The sequence below is a fragment of the Cajanus cajan genome, chromosome 2, assembly GCF_000230855.2.
Source record: "Cajanus cajan strain Asha chromosome 2, NIPB_CcT2T_4, whole genome shotgun sequence".
In the NCBI taxonomy this organism is placed as follows: Eukaryota; Viridiplantae; Streptophyta; class Magnoliopsida; order Fabales; family Fabaceae; genus Cajanus; species Cajanus cajan.
In genome coordinates, this window is record NC_138518.1 from 42,430,907 (window position 1) to 42,438,789 (window position 7,883).

At 34.3% G+C, this 7,883-nt stretch overlaps 1 pseudogene across 1 annotated transcript; it reads right to left on the reverse strand.

Moving 5' to 3' along the window:
* Positions 1 to 998: 998 nt before the first annotated feature.
* LOC145955281 (uncharacterized) lies at positions 999 to 2,862 on the reverse strand (annotated as a pseudogene). The gene is made up of 3 exons (XR_014431908.1): positions 2,591 to 2,862; positions 2,414 to 2,518; positions 999 to 1,796 (listed from the first exon to the last, which is right to left on the reverse strand). The product of XR_014431908.1 is annotated as an uncharacterized LOC145955281 (transcript).
* Positions 2,863 to 7,883: the final 5,021 nt, after the last annotated feature.

A 7,883-nucleotide genomic window follows, 5' to 3' on the forward strand; every position in this document is an offset into this window, starting at 1 on the left:
TTAGAGAGAAGTTTAGAGAGAGAGACTCTAGATTAGGAAGCTTGCTTTTGGAAGATTAAAATTCCTGGGTTGAGCTTCGGAAGGAAATTTCACTTCTTCTCAATTCTTGGTTGTTTGGAGTCAATCTTCAGGTTAGGGAAACTTCACATATTATTATTATTCCCTAAAATGGTTGAGTTGTTGGGTGCGGATTGAGTTAAAAAGTTGGGCTTTTATTGTTTGGAAGAAAAAGAGATGATTGATTTGATTAAGTGGTTGCATGTACACTACTAGAAAAATTAAAATTAGAGAAGGAAAAATTCCGTCACTAATCTTCATAAAATTGGTCACAAATAAGTTAGTGACGAAATTTGTGACGGAAATGATTCCGTCACAAAATTTGGCGTCACAAAATATTTAGTGACGGATTATTTTCTCCGTCACAATTAGTGACGGAATTAAGGCATCACAAACAATATAATTTCCGTCACTAATTTGTAACAATATATGTTTAGAAATTAATAAAAATCCGTCGCAATTTGTGAGGGATTGAGAGGTATGAATCCCTCACAAATTGTGATGAATCTCTCGCTATTTGAGAGGGATTAAATCCCTCGCTATTTGAGAGGGATTGAGAGGTATGTGAGTCCGTCACAAATTGTGATGACACAAAATCCCTCACAAAGAATCCCTCGCTATTTGAGAGGGATTGAGAGATGAAAGAATCCCTCGCTATTTGACAGGGATTAATTCCCTCGCTGTTTGAGAGGGATTGAGAGATGAATGAATCCCTCGCTATTTGAGAGGGATTAAATCCCTCGCTGTTTGAGAGGGATTGATAGGTATGTGACTCCGTCACAAAATCTGTCACAATTTGCGACAGATAAAATCCGTCACTAACTGGGTTGTGAATCCCTCACAAACTGGGCATCTTTGATGACTAAATTTGTGATGAATAATTGCGAAATCTGTCACAAACCGTTGTACTGGATGAAATCCATCGGTGATAAATAAAATCCGTCACAAATTGTAAATTATTTTTTCGTAAATTTGTAAAGAATATATTTTTCTCCTATAATTGTGATTAACAAATAATTTATTAATTAATCAAAGAAGTTGAATTTATTGTGTAATTGTTTAAAAAATTAACAAAATAAATAATTAAGAAAAATTTCTCAATTCTATAAAAACATGTAACTAAATACAAATAATACAAGAAAGTCAAGCATACCATAGATACAAATAACACCAAATATAACAAAGTATCCCTAATGTATGATAAGTACTATAGTAAAACTTAAACATAACAAATTATAAGTTTAAAGCATAGTAAACATAATAGTAAAAGATAATGCATCCCTGAACATCTATATCATGATCATCATCTAACTCATTATCATCAGATTGTACTGTGTCAGCATCATGTGTAGGAGGAGGTTGGAGAGGACGAGAAGATTGAGAAAACATCTCCATAAATTGCTTCAGCTGCTCACGAACCAACCGAGACTCTTCCTGTGAAGCACGAATCAAATCTGCATGGCTTTGCAATTGTTCTTTTAATGATTTGTTTTCTTCAGACAATTTGAAACAAGATTTTTCATTTGTTGATACTCAAGAGTTGAGATACCCTCTAAGAATGTAGAAGACGAAGGTTTATACTTCCCAGCCTCTGAACCTAAACCAAATATTCTTCCTTTATCGTTCACACCACCAACAACATCATAGAAAATACTATTTTCAGATTGCACACTAGAGGCAGCATGATCTCCCGATAACTGTTGTGACTCTCTTTCAGATAACCGTCTTTCATACTCATTCTATAAAAAGAAAAGTAAGAAACAAAAGTATATAAACATTAATAATGACAATAGAAGATCTCATGAATGTCATGAATGATGCAAAGAATCATGCAAGAAGAACACACAAAAATACTTAGGAAAAAGTTTAAGATGTTATGAGCAACACATCACTAGATAAGTATGAATTGCAATGAAATTAGTAAGTTTTAAACCTAGATGCAACACCACATACACATGAATCTCATTGAATTTAGCAATTAGTAAAGTAAGATGTAGAGATGATAGCACTTCACATTACATGAAACTAAAATTGAGCACAACCAATAAGGTGAAATGATTCTATGTTCACATAATTCAGTAAAAATTTCAAATCATATAAAAAAATTACATACTATAAATGGTATAGCTTGCAATTTTGAGACCATTAACTATAACCTATCTTAATATGTCAAGTCGACAGTGAAGGACAGAACATGACAACTTTGATAGTACCATAACCATTGTTGAAACATAACCATTATTCTGTCTCTAATATAACCATTATATGTCAAGTCTTGCAAACATAATCATTATTATCTCTCTAACAGAATCAATCAAGTTCTTCATAATTCAATATATATAAAATTATAACTTACCGCTATCCTTTCTGCCTTGGAAGACACCCATGTATTCCCGTTTGTTGTCTTATGGGTCTTTTGGAATAGGTCCCAACATGTTGGAGTCATATCTGTAGATATTTTCTAAAGGAACAAAGAGTAATATAGTTTAATTTTAAATTTTGCTCCTGAAAAGAATAAGTAAATATTACTTACCAATCTCTTAAAATGCTCAGAAGTAGGAATGGATCCTCCAGTATGCAATGAACCATCAGAAGAATTTTTATTATTAGCATTAGTCATTGACTTATGTTTCCAATTCTCATCATTCCATTTTTGTTGAAGTTCTACAAGTTTTTGCTTTGGAATCCAACTCCCTTGATCAATGCCTCGTCGCACCCTATACATAGCATTTGAAAGCCCTCCAGATGCTTTATGGTCAAATGCTTTTCTTATTTGTGCATCATGATCAGGCAACCACTTGAACTTTCTCTACATTAAAAATTTATAAAATATTATTTAAACAATGTGCAATTTAATGCAATGAAAAATATAAAATGTTTATTATAATATTTGTAGTTCTTTTATACCTGAAACTCTTCAAAACCACATGTTTGCCACACCTTCATTAGTGCTTTTAACCTCTCCATATGATTCCCATGACCCTTCAAACTTCCCTTTGATTATTCTTGAAATTTCACGGGTAGGGTAAATTGGTGGGTCGAATCTATAAAAATAAAATAGAAGAACTAAAATAACTTATAAACACGAAACATGTTTATATTGATCTAAAAGAAAATAATTATTCATACTTACGTGTTTTGTGGACCTGGGCAAATCCAAATACGTCCATCAGAGTCAAAGCTTTCCAATTTCTAAAGATGGATCAATAGAGGATGATGATCCAACAATTGGACTACCAGTAGCATCAATGGAGGGATTTGTTTGTGGTCTTTCAATCATATTTGGGAATTGTGTTTAAAGGAACATGAGGGTTAGGTGTAGCTTGGTTACTTTGGGGAGTTGTAGGTGTTTGGGAGGTAGAACCATGTGTAGGTTGTGTAGTACAATGAGAGGGTTCTCCAATAGAATGTATTGGCTGAGAAGTAGAAGGTGGTGGCACAATGGTGGGTACCTTTCCTCTCCCTCTTCCCCTACCTCTACTTCTTCTTCTTCTTCTTCTTCTTCTTCTTCTTCTTCTTCTTCTTCTTCTTCTTCTTCTTCTTCTTCGTCTTCTTCTTCTTCTTCTTCGTCTTCTTCTTCGTCGTCTTCTTCTTCTTCTTCTTCTTCTTCTTCTTCTTCTTCTTCTTCGTCTTCTTCGTCTTCTTCTTCTTCGTCTTCTTCTTCTTCTTCTTCTTTTCTTCTATTCTTCTTCTTCTTCTTCTTCTTCTTCTTCTCTTCTTCTTCTTCTTCTTCTTCTTCTTCTTCTTCTTCTTCTTCTTCTTCTTCTTCTTCTTCTTCTTCTTCTTCTTCTTCTTCTTCTTCTTCTTCTTCTTCTTCTTCTTCTTCCTTCTTCTTCTTCTTCTTCTTCTTCTTCTTCTTCTTCTTCTTCTTCCTTCTTCTTCTTCTTCTTCTTCTTCTTCTTCTTCTTCTTCTTCTTCTTCTTCTTCTTCTTCTTCTTCTTCTTCTTCTTCTTCTTCTTCTTCTTCTTCTTCTTCTTCTTCTTCTTCTTTTCTTCTTCTTCTTCTTCTTCTTCTTCTTCTTCTTCTTCTTCTTCTTCTTCTTCTTCTTTCTTCTCTTCTTCTTCTTCTTCTTCTTCTTCTTCTATGTCATTTGGAACTTCCTCTACCATGCCCATACTATCAACAAGACTTTGTTGAAAATCATCATTTGAAACAACTAAAGGCACTTGTTGTAGATCATCATCTTGGTAAGCAACATTTGTTTCAAATTTATCATTTTCTAATGATTGAATTATATTTCGTGCCTTGGTTTTTATGACACCAAACCAACCTTGTTGTCCCTCAGGAAAGGATGTAAAATACACTTGTTCTGCTTGTTGAGCTAGTATAAAAGGATCATAGGTATGATATCTCCTAGATTTTTTAATTTCAACATTGCCATAAATATCTATTTTTGTCCCTTGAGAACTGGAATCAAACCAGTCACATTTAAATAAAACCAACTTCTTGTTAGGCCACCCAGTGTACTCCAATTCACAAATATCAATTAACAGTCCATAATAATCATTTCCATTACTTCATATTGGCCTCCTCGCACACAAACATGATGGTTTGTTGTACTCATTCCCTCATTTTGGGATTTAGTTACAAACTTGTATCCATTGATAGCACAATTAGGCCATTTTGTGACTTTTCTAATAGGGCCCCCATGCCAAACTCCTTAAAAGCACATCATCAATTGCATTATTAGGGTTAAGCACCTACATTTGATACTTTGTTAGTCAAAGCTATTAAAATAAGGTACCTTGTTTGAAATAAAATAATTATTTCACGTACATGTGTTTTAAACCAAGTAGAAAAGTTCGTGGAAATTTCCTTGTGTAGGTTGGCTTTCATTTATCTCAGGGTCCAATTCCCGTAACAAATGCGAGTACATACTGCATATCCAAGATTAGGATTTAATCATTTTTAAGTTTGATTTAAATTTATAACACAATGTTTATATTAAATATACTCACTTTAAGTAAGGAACCACCTCTGGACAATTAAAAGCACATACAAATGTGCAACTTCCATTTCCTTCTCTTCCAAGGTAGAATTGATACGTTTCCCAAAAAGACGACATGGATAATTGAAAATTGACAATGGAGGATATGAAGAAGATTGTTCACCGTCATCATTTCGTGACACTCTTGTTCTCCTTGATGGAATATGGGAAGGATAATAATATGATGCAAATGTGGACATCTCCTCAAGTAAATATGCTTTACAAATTGAGCCTTCCACATAAGCTTGGTTTGTAACTTTCTTTTTTAAACGATCCTATAAAACCTATGAAAAAAGTAAGTCTTTAAATTCAAGGAAAAAAAAATAAGGATGTTGTAATAGATTTAATATTAATAATAACTAACCTTTCAAATGGATACATCCATCTATATTGAACAGGGCCCACCAACTCTTGCTTCATATGCTAAATGAATTGGTAGATGTTCCATTGAGTCAAAAAAACTTGGAGGGAATATTTGTTCTAGTTTGCACATTATGATTGGAATGTTATCTTGTAACACGCACCAACTTCTCTTCTGAAAGCAAGGACGAAGTAATTTCTCTAAAGAATTGACTAAACTCAGTAAGAGTGTTCCATATAGGCTTAGGCAACACTTTGAATGCGACTGAAAGCAAACGTTGCATAAACACATGACAATCATGACTTTTCATGCCAAATAACTTTGCTTCCCTCAAGTCAACACACCTACTCAAATTGGAAGCATAACCATCTGGAAGCTTGAGACTTATAACCTATGACAAACAGCTAGTCTTTGTTGTTTGGTTAATGTATATTGTGCCTTTGGCTTTACAAGGTTCCCATTCTTGCCGACATGTAGTTCTAAACCTCTACGCTTACAATGAACTTCCAAGTCCTTTCTAGATTTGATAGTATCCTTTGTTTTTCCTTTGGTATCCATGATTGTGAACAAAATATTGAGAAATACGTTTCTCTCAATGTGCATCACATCAAGATTATGTCGAAGAAGATTTGTCTTCCAATATGGTAATTCCCAAAAAATACTTCGTTTTGTCCAATTGTGCTCTTTCCCATAGCCTGATGGATTTTGTTCTTGGGATTCTTCAATACTTGGTAGATGTTGTACCCTTTCCCATATTTCTTCACCACTCAACCTTCGTGGAGGAGTTAGAACCTCAACTTTGCCTTTTGTAAATGAAGTCTTATTCCTTCTATATGGATGATCTTGTGGTAAGAATCGACGATGGCAATCAAACCATGATGTCTTTTTACTACATGTAGGCTAAACCCTCTATTATTTTCCATACAAATTGGGCAAGCAAGTCTTCCCATTGTCATCCAACCACTTAACATCCATAGGCTGGAAAATCATTGATCGTCCACATCAAAGCTGCTCTCATCAAAAAATTTTGCTTCAAGGACACATCATAAGTCATAACTCCATCATCCCATAGCATTTTTAATTCATCTATAAGGGGGCGCAAGTACACATCAATTTTATTCTTTGGGTTGGATGGCCCAGGAATTATAATGGTTAAGAACATGAACTCTCTTCTCATACACAACCACGGCGACAAATTATAAGGAGTAACAATTACAGGCCAACAAGAATAAGTCCTACCAGTTTTGTCAAATGGAGCAAAGCCATCAGCACACAACCCTAATCGAACATTTCGAGGATCTTGAGCAAATCAGGCCATGTTTCATCAAAGTGTCTCCAAGCTTCTGCATCTGAGGGATGAGACAAAGAACTAGGTTCTCTTTGATGAGTATGATGCCAATTCATTTCATGAGCTGTTTGCATTGAAGAATACAATCGTTTCAACCTAGGAACAAGCGGGAAGTACCACATACTTTTAAGTGGCACTACTTTGTCCTTACCTCGTCTTGTAAAACGTTTATATCGCTGCCTTTGACAAACTTTACAATTTTGGAGCATCTCATTTTCCTTGTAGTACAACATACATCCACTTGGACAACAATCAATTTTCATACTTCCTAACCCCAATTCAGCAACTGTTTTCTTTTGCTTGGTAATATTTTTAGGAAAAACGATTGTCATCTGGCATTTATATCCCCCATAAATTGCATCCATTCATTAAAACATCCTTCGGATAAACCATAGTCTGTTTTCAAAGTTAAAGCTCTTAAAGAAGCAGACAAAACAGAATATTTATCACAACCATCCCATAAAGGAGATTGTGCATCCTTTAACATTTGAAAGAATTTTTGTGCTCTACGTTTGGATCTTCCATCATTATGTTGTTGTTGTCATCATCATGTTGGTCAAGGTGGGTGCCAATTTCCTGGTCCAGCATCATCCATGACCAATTGTTGATAATTATCAAACATTTCCCTAGCCCATTACTAGCATATATAGTATGATTGATCTGCAACCATAGGAGGAATTGGGGGTATTGGTTCACCATGATTTGTCCAATGATAATAGTTAGCCATGAATCCTTTCTTGCAAAGATGCACCCTTACTAAGTTAGGTGTTTCATATCTCCTACACTTACATTTCTTACAAGGGCACCTAATCTTCCCTTGTCCAATATCATGTTCACCATGTTCCAAAGCAAAATTCACAAATTCATTAATTCCGACAATAAAATTCTTCTGTGATACTTCTATGACAATCCACTCTATTATCCATCCACCTTCTATTTTCAGGAATATTCATTTCTGATGCATATAATAAGACAAAATTAATTATTATAACAATTTTAATCTATTTTCTCCTGTGACACTCCTATGAGCATTAAATGAATTTTGTGTGTATATATATATATATATATATATATATAGAGAGAGAGAGAGAGAGAGAAAAAAGATAGAGACAATGAGGGGTTCACTTCAA